General features: G+C 26.6%; 1 protein-coding gene across 5 annotated transcripts in view; it reads left to right on the plus strand.

Moving 5' to 3' along the window:
• LOC123263209 (tropomodulin) overlaps positions 1 to 12,496 on the plus strand; it is a 53,414-nt gene that overhangs the window by 15,842 nt on the left and 25,076 nt on the right. The gene's annotated exons all lie outside the window — the stretch shown is intronic.

The raw sequence follows: 12,496 nt of genomic DNA on the forward strand, positions 1-12,496 counted from the left end.
AAGAAGTTTTTTAAAAAACAATATGGAGGATGCTTGAAGTTTTGTTGTTTTCCCAGATTTTATTTATTTGAAATCTTGAATTTTATAGGTACTTAAGTGTAGCAGATGTGAGAGCAGAGTGATAGTTTCGTCAAGGTTTTAAGATGTTACTTTTGCTACGAATAACGTTTCTATGAAGTATCTATTGATAGCTTTCATGTTTCCTACTACATTCATAACCGCTATTTTATTATAAACTCTCAAACTTGTGGAATATTTTTTTATATAATCAACTAAAAAGTTTTTTCTCCTTTATTGGAAAAAAAGAGATTTAAAAAGAATATAACACGGTAAAAAGTACATCTAATCTTGAAAATTTTAATCTACAATTTTGGAAATAAAATTCTGACTAAAATTTGAAGATAGGTACAAAAAATTTATAAGAAACTTTTTTGGTAGGAAATTCAATTCTTTACAAAAAAAAAGGTCCTTATTAATTTTCTCATAATTTTGATTATAATCCTTTATAATTTTTTCGCACAGTTCCATCAAATTAACATCAGGATCCATGATAAAAAGTTTAAATTAAAATTTCGCGTCAAGTATTAAAGATACACAAAAATGAGACCTTTTTTGTAGAGAATTGAATTCTCGATAAAAAAAGGTCCTTGTTAATTGTGTTGTATCTCTAATAGCTTACGCACAATTTCAATTACACAGAAAAAAAATTTCAATTGAGCCAAGAAAATATTTTTCTTCCTAATTATTTTCTTGAGCGAAAAAAAAAATTTTTTTTGACCCAAGAAATTTCACTTATTCCAACAAAATTAATTCTCTTGCTTTAAGAAATACGTATCTTGATCCAAAAAAATTTATTTAAGTCAAGAAAATCTTGTTGTTTTGAGAAAATTCAGTCTCTTGCTCCAAAAAATTTAGTTCTTGATAGAAGTAAACTTTCTTATCTTGAGAAAATTTCTCTCTTGCTCCAAAAAATTAAATATAAAGATAGAAGTAAATTTTCATTAATATTTTTATTGATTAACATGTCAAATGGGAAGACAAGTCAAGAAATTTTTTTCTTTCTATGTTGAGTTGACGCCACAAATTACCAGAGCACTACCGTCAAAGGCGCGAAATTCAATTTTTTTCGCTTGCCTCTTCAATTTTCGCATTTAAAAATCCAGATTCTGCACTAAAGAATGATATAAATTCTTAAGCAAAAATTTATGACGTGTTTAGTGTAAAAAAATTTATTAGGGCAATAATGTAGTCAATAGTGAAAATACAATAATAACACGCTCTTATTTCTCTAAGTTTATTATTATAAATTTATTAAAATTTTTTATAAATAAAAACGTTACGAAATTTGAAAATATTGTTTCGGATTGTTGCCAGGCTCTCAAGGTTATGTCATAGAATATAATCCGGAAAAATATGTATAGCTGTACAGATGTAAATATTCAACGGAATTAGGGACTCAGTTATTTTATTATAAATTATAAATAATAAATATTGTTAAGTATTCAAATATTTGTCTATAAATATAAAATATGTATTTATATTTATTTGACGCTTCCTTATTAATAAATTCAAAAGTATAAAATGTAAGACGTGCTAAATAACCACATTAGCCATAAACAATAATTCATAATAAACAATTACGATGCCAATCCGGAAGTGGCACTTTCAATTATTGTTAACTTATGTTTTCTCATTTGTCGACATGTGTTAAGTTTATTAATATTATTAATTTTTAACTTCCCGCTAAGAAAATTGAACATTTTCAAAAATCGGGAAGTTATTGTTTCTACCCCGTTTTTCGAAAATCGAGTTTTCATCAGATTCCCTGACTATTCCCGCGATGGTGTCTGTATGTCTGTATGTATGTATGTATGTATGTATGTATGTATGTATGTGTGTGTGTGTGTGTGTGTGTGTGTGTGTGTGTGTGTGTGTGTGTGTGTGTGTGTGAGTATGTAAACCTCTCATAACTTTTGAACGGCTTGACTGATTTGATCGTGGTTGGTGCCATTCGAAAGGGTTCGACTAAACTTAGATTTTATATATAAGTTAGACCGATTAGGACCGATAGATTTGGAGAAATCTTAAAAAAACTGCGAAAAAAAATTTTTTCAAATGTGGTTTTTTTTTAATAACTTTTAAACGGCTTGACCGATCAATTTCAAAAACTTATCAGCTCTAAACATCGAAAAACCATGTTGATCGTCACCAAGCCGGTCAAAATCGGTTAATTCGTTCGTGAGTTATCGTTGACGAAAGAAATCGAAAAAAAGTGTTTTTTTTTCGAATTACACCGAAATTTCCGGTCTGATCAATTTGTGTTTGAAAATATATCATAGAATTTGAAAAACTGCGTCGAATGGTGCCAACCGCGTGAAAATCGGTACGTTGATTCAAAAGTTATTGCGGTTTGAAAATTAAAAAAATAATGTTTTATTAAACTTCTATCAGACTTTTGAGCTCGGAGAGCTCAAAACTACATGAAAATTATATTTTTGAGCTCGAAGAGCTCAAAAACGTAATAAGTGCAATTTTGAGCGCTTAATTACGAAAGTAGCGGGAAGTTGCAGGGATGGCCCTCAGGGTTAACCGTTTTCCTAATTTTTTTTGTCAATTTCATAACTTTTTTAATCTAAAAGAACAACCCACCAAATAAAAAAAAAAATTAAGTTAATAGCCTGAAATATTGACAAAGTGTACTTTAAAAAAGTCATTGTTTGAATAAAATGCACTTAAAAATAATTATTTTAACATGATATAAGTTAAGTTAATCAAAACGTTATTTATTACATTGATTTTGAGTGTCAACGCACTTTTAATGTTGTTAATTGTATACATGAATTTATTATTATAATTTTCATTTGATATTACGATAAAAAATTCCTAGAATTAATCATAGCTTTAACAAAATTAGCATTTACATCGACTTTGAGTATCAATGTACTTTAAAAATGTAATTTATTGTATTGACACTTATAATTCAAATTTGATATTATCATTATCTATAATATAAAGAGAATAAGAAAAATTTTGTCTCCAGGATAATCATATGATAAAATCGGTTTTTTTTAGTGAAATTTAGTGTCATTGCCAAGGTCTTGACTTGAAGTTGTGCCTTTTCAAGGTTTTATATCATTCTCATCGATAGTTAATTTATTATGATAAGTATTTAGGCTGCATTCAAAAATATTCTATCTCTAGATACATAATTAAGAAATGACCTTGTATCTTGTGAACTATTGAAATTTTTAAAGGTATAAGCTCACCCCGACATTACACTCATCGAGACTTTTCATTTGAGTACCCACATCAATTTTTCATATATTTATATGTATTATTATTATTATTATTATTATTATTATTATTATTATTATTATTTTAATTCAACGACGAGTAAGTGTTAAATTTTATTTAGAAGGCAATGAAAACCTTTTCCTGAGAATTAATCATTATACTTTCTCATAGTAATTCTATTGTATTTTTTTTAATAAAAAGTCTACTGTCATCTAATTACAGTTGACTTTATTCACATCTATTGTTTGAAAATAATTAGAGGTTAGAGACTAGTTTGTTCAAACATTTTATTCTTAATAGAATATTATAATTGCGGTTAGAAAATTCCTGTGGAATTTTTTATTAAATTGAATGTTTGTATTTCAACAAGGGTATTGAAAATTTTTATAAGTAAAATAAGTAAAAATAAAATTAATGGAGAATAAAAACGTCTGAACCTCATGTATGTTAAACACGGCTGCAGTTAATAAACAAACAGATAGTAAAAGGCGATTGGAAACTACTAACGAGTGATATCATCATCACATTGCTGTATACTACATATACTACAGACTATGACCTCATACCGATTAAATTGTCCCTGAATAAAATTAAATCCACATTTGTTCTGTTATGCGCTATTTATTTCTATGCATTTAATTTGTTTATTCATTCATTTTCTCTAATAAAGGAACTATTGATTAAAAAGAGATATTCCTGATTTGAGGAAAAAAATGCATTGATTTTTAGCGCCAATGCAATCGTAATTTATCATTAAGTGTGCTAAGACTCCTTTCATTAAAATTTTATTGCGATATTATTAACAAATATTATTAAAACTAATCAAAACGTCGATGAAATTAGTATTTACATTGATCAGAAGCGTCAATGCATTCCAAACTCGACTCGACTTATAAAAACACTTTTAATTAATATTTTATTGATATATCGTGACTTAATTATATTAAAATAATTGAAATAATCATACAAATAGTTGTTACATTGATTATGAGCGTCAATGAATTATAAATTCGTTATTGGACAATTGAAGACACTTTAAATTTAATTATAACGCGATATTATATACTTGTGATGCAATAACTAATCAAAACCTTGATAAAATTGGTATTTACATTGATTTTAAGTGTCAATACATACTGAAAATGTCATCCACCGTATAAACTCGTGTGATTGAAATTTTAATGTGACATTACTACCTAAATAATCTAGAATTAATTAAAATATTGATATAAATAGTATTTACATTGACTTTGAGCATCAGTTCACTCCAAAATGTCACTCGTCTTTAAAAATGCTTATAATTTGAATTTTAACGAGATATTTATATTAAAAATACTTAGAACTAATAAAACCTTTATTAGCAATAGTATTTACATTGGTTTTGAGAATCAATGCACCCAAAAAAAGTCATCTATCATATAAACTCTTTTAAAATCAAAATCTTAATCCAATATTATCATAGTTATGATCATTTTAATTTCACACAACAATAATAACAGCCATCATCACATAATTATTACAATCATAACCATATACTAACAATAATAGAACGTACTATCACGTCAAGAATGAAATGAAAAAAACCTTGACATATGGATTGTTATGGATAAAGAGTAAAGATGATTTTTAAATATTTATCTAGAGGTGAAAGTTGATTGTGGGATAGTTAAGAATGTCCATATTCAACATACAACACAGTACTATACCATTACTATGTCTACATTTACACTTATGCATGCATCTTTACATACTAACGCATGCGTTCGCTGTATTATTGGTCTACATAGGTGATGCATTCAAGAGATTCATTCGAACATTACATATCATCACACACATACAATAATATATGTCTGTGTTCTTTCACTTACTTAAAATTACATTCACACACATCTGTACTCACATTATTATTTACACGCACATCCAATACCTTACAAGCACACAACTCTAGATTAGAGTCGAGTAAATTCTCAATTCTCAGTCACTCTATCGCTCTCTTATAAACAACATCCATAATAGTACTTTTTTATAAGTTTGTTTTTGTTTCAAATTTAAATTTTAAGTTCGCTCATACAAATTTTAATTTTTTTTGGTAAGTTTATTATTTATTAAATTTAATAAAAATAAAAAATTACAGAAAAAAAATTTATAAATTATTAAAAAAAAAAAAAATTCCGGCTTTTGAACTAAAGTCGCTAACGGAAAGCGTTATTAAATTACGTAACGAGTGCAGTTGTAATTAGATTACTTACCTTAGACGATAACGATTTAAATATCTAATCGTCCATTGACAGTATTATTTATTTACGGTAATGGTAATGACCTACCGCAATACAATTATCTTACAATCAATTTAAACGTTGGCAAATTAAAGTTACTCGAAATACATCCATTAAATATTTACGACGATTTGTGTTCGTATATATGTAATTTATTAAACATATAATTTGGTACTTGTATTTATATATATATTTAGATACAAAGTTTAAGTGATAATATAGCTGAAAAGTCTTTGGCAAAGGAAAACATACTTAGCATGAGCTTGCCTGAGTTTTAGTTTCATTCACACGTTTGTCAGTTAAATCTATTTGGGGAAACCGACGAATGAAGGAAATATTTTTATTACCGCGCATTGTTTTTTTTAATTATATTAATTTTTATTGTAGAAAAAATTTATTTTAAGTGAACTTTTTTTTAGATGAGTATTTGCTTGAAAAAACAAAAATTGTTTGACTAAAAAAAGAAAAAATTTTTCACTGGCAGGTTCAGAATAATTAAAAAAAAAATTTGGTAATTATTTACAAGTGGGGTCAATCTCATTTTGGTCCATAATTAGGTGAAAAATTTTAATTATCAATTTTTTTTTTATTCTGCTTGTTTTTACGGCGCATTTATGATAAAAAATGTCGTGATAGAAAAAAATAAAGATTTTGATACTTTTTTTGCCTTTAAAAGTTGGAAAAAATTTTTGCTCATGATTTTGGATAAAATTTCTATTTTATCTTTTTTTGATGTTTTTGATATTTTTTTTTTTCGAAATGTACATAAAAAAACGAACAATTAAAAAAAAAAAAAAACAAAGTTGAATATCACAATTTTCTAAAAAATTTATAAATATTTTTTAAAATTTGTAAAATTCGTTAAAATTGTGATAATCAACTTTTTTTTTTTTAATTGTTCATTTTTTTATGTCTTTTTCAAAAAAATATATACCAACAAAATAGAGATTTCGTTCAAAAAAATGAAAATTGAACTAGTGGATCCCACTTGTAAATATTTACCCTTTTTTTCTTTTTAATTAAAAGCTGAGAATTTTTTGTAAGATTAAAAATTTATTTTTGAATTTTTTTTATTTATTACTTATTATTTTATAAATTTAAATTTATAAATTTTTGGTAAAATTGAAAATCCCCGAATTTGAAAATTTTTATTTCACTTTTTTTTTTTTTTACAAATTTTACTACTGAAAAAATTTTTTGACATTTTTTTTTTTTAATTTAAGTTGGAAAATTTTTAAGTTTCAAAATTATTTTAAAATTTAATTTTTTTCAAATTAGAAACAAAATTTTTGTAAATTAAAATGTTCTAGTTTCATAATTATTAAAAAAATATTTTTCAGAACTAAAATTATAAAAAAAATTTTTTGTCTCCAAAAATGTTATGGCTTATTTAACTTAAAAAAAAAAAAAAAAAAAAAAAAAATCTTAATCAGAAGTTAAGTGTTAGATCTTAAATAAAAACAATTTCCTGTTTTCTCGGATGAAATCCTTTTACGAAAAAATAAATAATAATTACCATAGCAATTTAACCTTCTATTTATAAATATCTATAATTAATATTCCACTTGTATTTTTTAACTTTCTTGAATTATAAATACACAAGTATCACTTTGAATTTATTATGTGAATCCTAGCATGAAATTCAACGCTTGGTAAGTCATGACTCTCATACTACACACCACAAACACACACTTCTCCATCTCATCCTACCGCATTTCAGCTATTTTACAGGAAGAAAATTCTCGAGACGATCTCGAAAAAAATTAATATTATTTTTAAAACCTCTCTCGTAAATCTTCTCGTTCATTGATCTCAAAACCAAACTATACATTTGATAATTTTTAGTTTACAAAAAATAAACAGTGACATTTTTTTAAATACTTGCTTACTGCTTTAGCTTTAAATTTTTACTGAAAAGCTGAAATTTTCAATATACTAAGTATAATAAGGAGTAAGGTGCAGTCAGAGGTATGAAAAAAAGAGTATTGTTAATAATTTTTTTTTCACTGAATTTATTTTATAAAATAAATAACACCAAGTTACTATATTATATTTTAACTTGACTTGAACAAAATTTCAAAAACAATATTTATTGCAAACAAAGTTATCGCCACCTTTGTCGGAGCCGGTTGCTCAAGTAGTGCTTCAAGGTCACCATCATAACTCTATTAGTTCAGTCAAAATCAATCAAATAAGAAATAATCATTTGTTTAATAATAAATCTAGTACAAAGATCAAAGCTTTTCTTTTTTAATTTTGAAATTGAGATAATGACAGCCTCTAACAGTTCACTCGCAAATTTTTTAGAAAAAATTAGGATTTTATTGTTAGAAAAAATCGAAATTTAAAAACTGAATCCTTCAATCAAGTACTAGCTTTTTATACTTTTGATTAGCTGTGAAAATTTTATTAAAATCCATCGGGTGGTTTTTTTATTACGATGATCACGGACTTTGAAAATTTAGTTCAGAGAGTTACGCGTTTAAAGTTTTGGTCTTGGCAAAAGAATTACCTTTTTCTATAATTTTTAAAAATTTATAACTCAAAAACTGTGAACTTTAATTAAATTTTATAAGAATTATTTTTGTTTTAAAATTACCCAAATTAATAAAAAAAAAAAAAAATTGATTCGGACCAAGAAAAATTTTTAAACAATTATTTCTAAACAATATTTCATTTCGGATTTTGTCTAGTATCTCGGAAATTTTGATCTTGTCATATATCTCAAAAAATATTTATTTAATTTTTAAAAAATATTTTCTGGATATCAAACTCTAAGAAAATGCAAAAAATCAATTTCTACATTGATAAAAAAATTTATTTTCATTAAAGAAGAAAAATCTTGAGCCAAAAAAAATAATTTGTATTTTTCGATTTTATTTTGCCTTTGAATGTCAATTTCTATTCACATGTAAAATTGCAAGAGGAGGTCTGATTGAAACCTCGAGATAACCAAATGTTATTTTAGCTAATTAGAATAAAAATAATTAAAGATGGTAGTTTTGACGTAGGACATATTTATTCGGCAATAAATGCTTTGAGCATTAATCAAATCATAAGATCTCGAGGAATCCTCAAGTTAGTGAAGTTTCAAAGTATCTATATCCACAACAAATGAAAACAACTGCCAAGTTCTTTGGCCAGGCATTTCAACATGAAGTACAAATAAATGCTATATGCTATGCACCGCAAAAAGATCGCCGTAAATCCCACACGCGCACGATTTCCGTCTTATTCTTTCCACCACATCTTATTCTTTCTTCATATTTTGGTTCTTTGTTCCTTAAAATCTTTCAACAGCTATTATAAGCTTCCATTTTTCTTCCCCTGCCCTCGGAAGATTCTAAAAATACACTTGTAAGTCACAATACATTTTTTTCGACAAAAGTATCCTCGGATTTGCAAATTGTAACTATCAAGGGCCCAAATGTTACCTTCAAAATAATTTCTTCGACTGAAATTCTGCTTATAAAATCGAATTTAGGATTTTAAAAATTTTAAATAAAAATAAAACTCATGTTTTTAGATCACATTTTTCTTCAAAAACTATAACTGTTGTATTTTATTTAAATTCTGCCTTAACTTAAGGGTCAGAGATAAGAAAAAATTATAAGAAATCTTTTTTTATAGAAAATTTAATTTTCTACAAAAAAGTTTTGTATAATTTTTCCGTGTCTTCAATATTTAACCCTGAATTTCAGTTTCAAATTTTAAAGGTAAAATTTTATAGGATTCCTTCACAGAAAGAAAAATTTTTTGACTGGAGAATAAGATTCTTGGCTCAAAAAAATTTTCGGGTGCCTGCAGAAAGACTGAAGTTGTGTTGGCCGAAATAAAAATTTTTCTTGAAATTCTATTCTTGGTGGAAATCATTTTTTCTTAATTCAAATTATCATAAATACTTGATACAATAAATTTTTATATTTGATCAAGATTTTTAGATACTTTAGGGAAGCAGCGCCACCTACTTCAGCTGAGAAAAAAATTTTCTCACCTTGAGAAAATTTTTCTCTTGACTATATGATACTCATTTTATATTATTTTACCGTGCAATTATACATGTTGAATGAAAAAAAATGATTCAATATTATTTGATCTTCCCAATTGACATGTTAATCAATAAAAATATTAATGAAAATTTACTTCTATCAAGAAATAAATTTTTTGGAGCAAGAGACTGAATTTTCTCAAAACAACAAGATTTTCTTGACTTAAATAAATTTTCTTGGATCAAGATACATATTTCTTAAAGCAAGAGAATTAATTTTGTTGGAATAAGTGAAATTTCTTGTGTCAAAAAAAATTTTTTTTTTCGCTCAAGAAAATTATTAGGAAGAAAAATATTTTCTTGGCTCAATTGAAATTTTTTTTCTGTGTTGAAAAAATAATTTTTAAACTTTTTTATTAATGTCTGGCTAAAATATGAGAGCTACAAGAAAAATCACTATCTTTTGTTAAGAATTAAATTTCCAACAAAAAAAGCCTCTCGATCTCTTTCATTTATCCGTATTTTGAATATTTAACCCGAAATTTCAATTTAAAACTTTGAAAACCAAACTTTCTTATGAAATTCCTCAAAAAAATTATTCTTATTACTTAAAATTCAATTTCTGTCTAAACTATAAACGATATAAAAAAAATCATAAGGAATATTTTTTATAGAAAATTAAACTTCCCACAAAAAATGTCTCTTACAAATTTTTCCTATCTCCCATATTTCCCCCAGAATTAAAACTTCAAACGAATATCGTGATATCTAAATTTCTCGCCAAAAAATAAATTCAGGGGCTTCCCATCATCACCCTCAGCGGCGTCATCTAGCGTTTACGACAATGACCTAGAAATGCCGGTATAAAATTTTTCCATCTTAAATTTGATTGCTGAAAAACGGAAAAATAAAAAAAAGAGGCCTAGGTCACGGACGAAGATTAATGATGATAAAACAATCAAAACCTCGGAATATTATGATAAAAAATGAGGATAAAATGAAAAATGATTGGGCAGTTAGTACTCGAGAAGGCCAGTGGCCGCGCTATGTTACTTTGTTATAAATAATCACAAGCTCGACTGATGATGTCCAAGTATAGACCTTTGGGCGGGTGCCAGTTAACTGACGAGGAGAGCTCAGAGCAGAGGCTTTAGCTATTTTCTGACTGACTAAAACTTATTCATCTCTCTCTTTTTTAAATTGTCTATGTTCCTTTGTGAGAAGGCGATTGGTCACTCCTTCAGCAATCAGCGTCTCCAAAATTTCCATCCTTCGGAGGCTTAACCTCACAGTATTTTCTTAACTTTACCCAAATTAAATCGCAAAAAATGACAATCCCCCTCCACTTTCCACCATTGTGACCAGCCTAAAGTCTAATAATATATTTAAATGTATGATTAGATATGTTTTACCTATTTTTAGACTCCCGGTTGGGTTCGGAGTGACCTTGACGCTTGAGGAAGACCTTGATGTTATGGAAAAACATTTAATGCCTTCATTATTTTAGTTCCTCATCCCACCCGCAACTTATCATTAGTCCTATTTTTACTTTGATAATTAGTCATTATCATTTCTGTTATTAATATTCTTGTTTTGTTGTCGGGTTTTTTTTTGTCTGACGGACATGGGCCGTGACGTGACGGGTCACGGTGAAATCCGTCGCGAATATTAAGGCTTGTTGCAGCTAAATGGCCCTTGGAGACAATGCCTGCTGAGTAAATAGAATTAGTTGAAAATTAAATTTCATATTGTGTCTGGATTTTATTTAATTAGTTGCTGAGTTTAATTACATTTTATTTTAAAAGGTCTGAGATGCGGAATAATTTTATAAGAACGTTTTTGTGGAAAATTTTATGAACCAAAAAAAAAGGTTTCTTATGTTTTTTTTGGATGTTCAATAGTTAGCCAATAATTTCAATTTTTTATTTTGAAAATTAAAATCAATATTAAAATACTTCGGAAAAATTGTTTGGAGAAGTTTAAAATTATATATTCTGCTAAAAATATAAAATATACGGAAAAATCATGAGAAACTTTTTTTTTGTAGACAATTTAATTTTCTACAAAAAAAAGTTTATGATTTTTTTGTATTTTTAATACTTAACTTTACTTAGAATTTTAATTTTGAACTTTAAAAATATAAAATCTATTCTAAAATTCATTAAAAAAAATATTTTCACTACTTTGAAGTTATATTTTGCCTAAATTATGAGAGATGCAAAAAAATAATTTTAGAATTTTTTATAAAGAATAAAATTTTCTTCAAGATGATTGATTTTTCCGTATTTTTAATATTTAACTCAAAAGTTTAATTATAAACTTTTAAGAAACAAATTCATCGTATAAAATTTATAAAAAAAATTAGGAAAACGGTTGACCCTATAGGCCATCCCTGCAACTTCCCGCTAATTCCTTACTTAAGCGCTCAAAATTGCACTTATTACGTTTTTGAGCTCTTCGAACTCAAAAAAATAGTTTTTGTGTCATTTTGAGCTCTCCGAGCTCAAAAGTTAGATAGTAGTTTAATAAAACACAATTTTTTGAATTTTCAAACCGCAATAACTTTTAAATGAATCAACCGATTTTCACGTGGTTGGTAGCATTCGACGCAGATTTTTAAGCCTCATAAAAAATCTTTAAGCTTCAATTGATCGAACTAGAAATTTAGAAGTAATTCCGAAAAAACACTTTTTTCGGTTTTCTTTCGTTCACGATATCTCTCGAACGAATCAACCGATTTCGACCGGCTTAGCGGCGATCGCATCGGTTTAATAGACCCGAAAAAAATTTTAGTTATGAGAAATTCATATTATTTCATTAAAATTATATAAATTAAAATTTTCAATAATAATAATAATAATTGTATCACACCCACAATTTTTCTGAAAAACAAACACCCCCAGAATGATCGCTCCATTTTTTGTTACAAAAAAAAAAT

The sequence above is a fragment of the Cotesia glomerata genome, linkage group LG4 (genome assembly GCF_020080835.1).
Source record: "Cotesia glomerata isolate CgM1 linkage group LG4, MPM_Cglom_v2.3, whole genome shotgun sequence".
NCBI classification, from domain to species: domain Eukaryota; kingdom Metazoa; phylum Arthropoda; class Insecta; order Hymenoptera; family Braconidae; genus Cotesia; species Cotesia glomerata.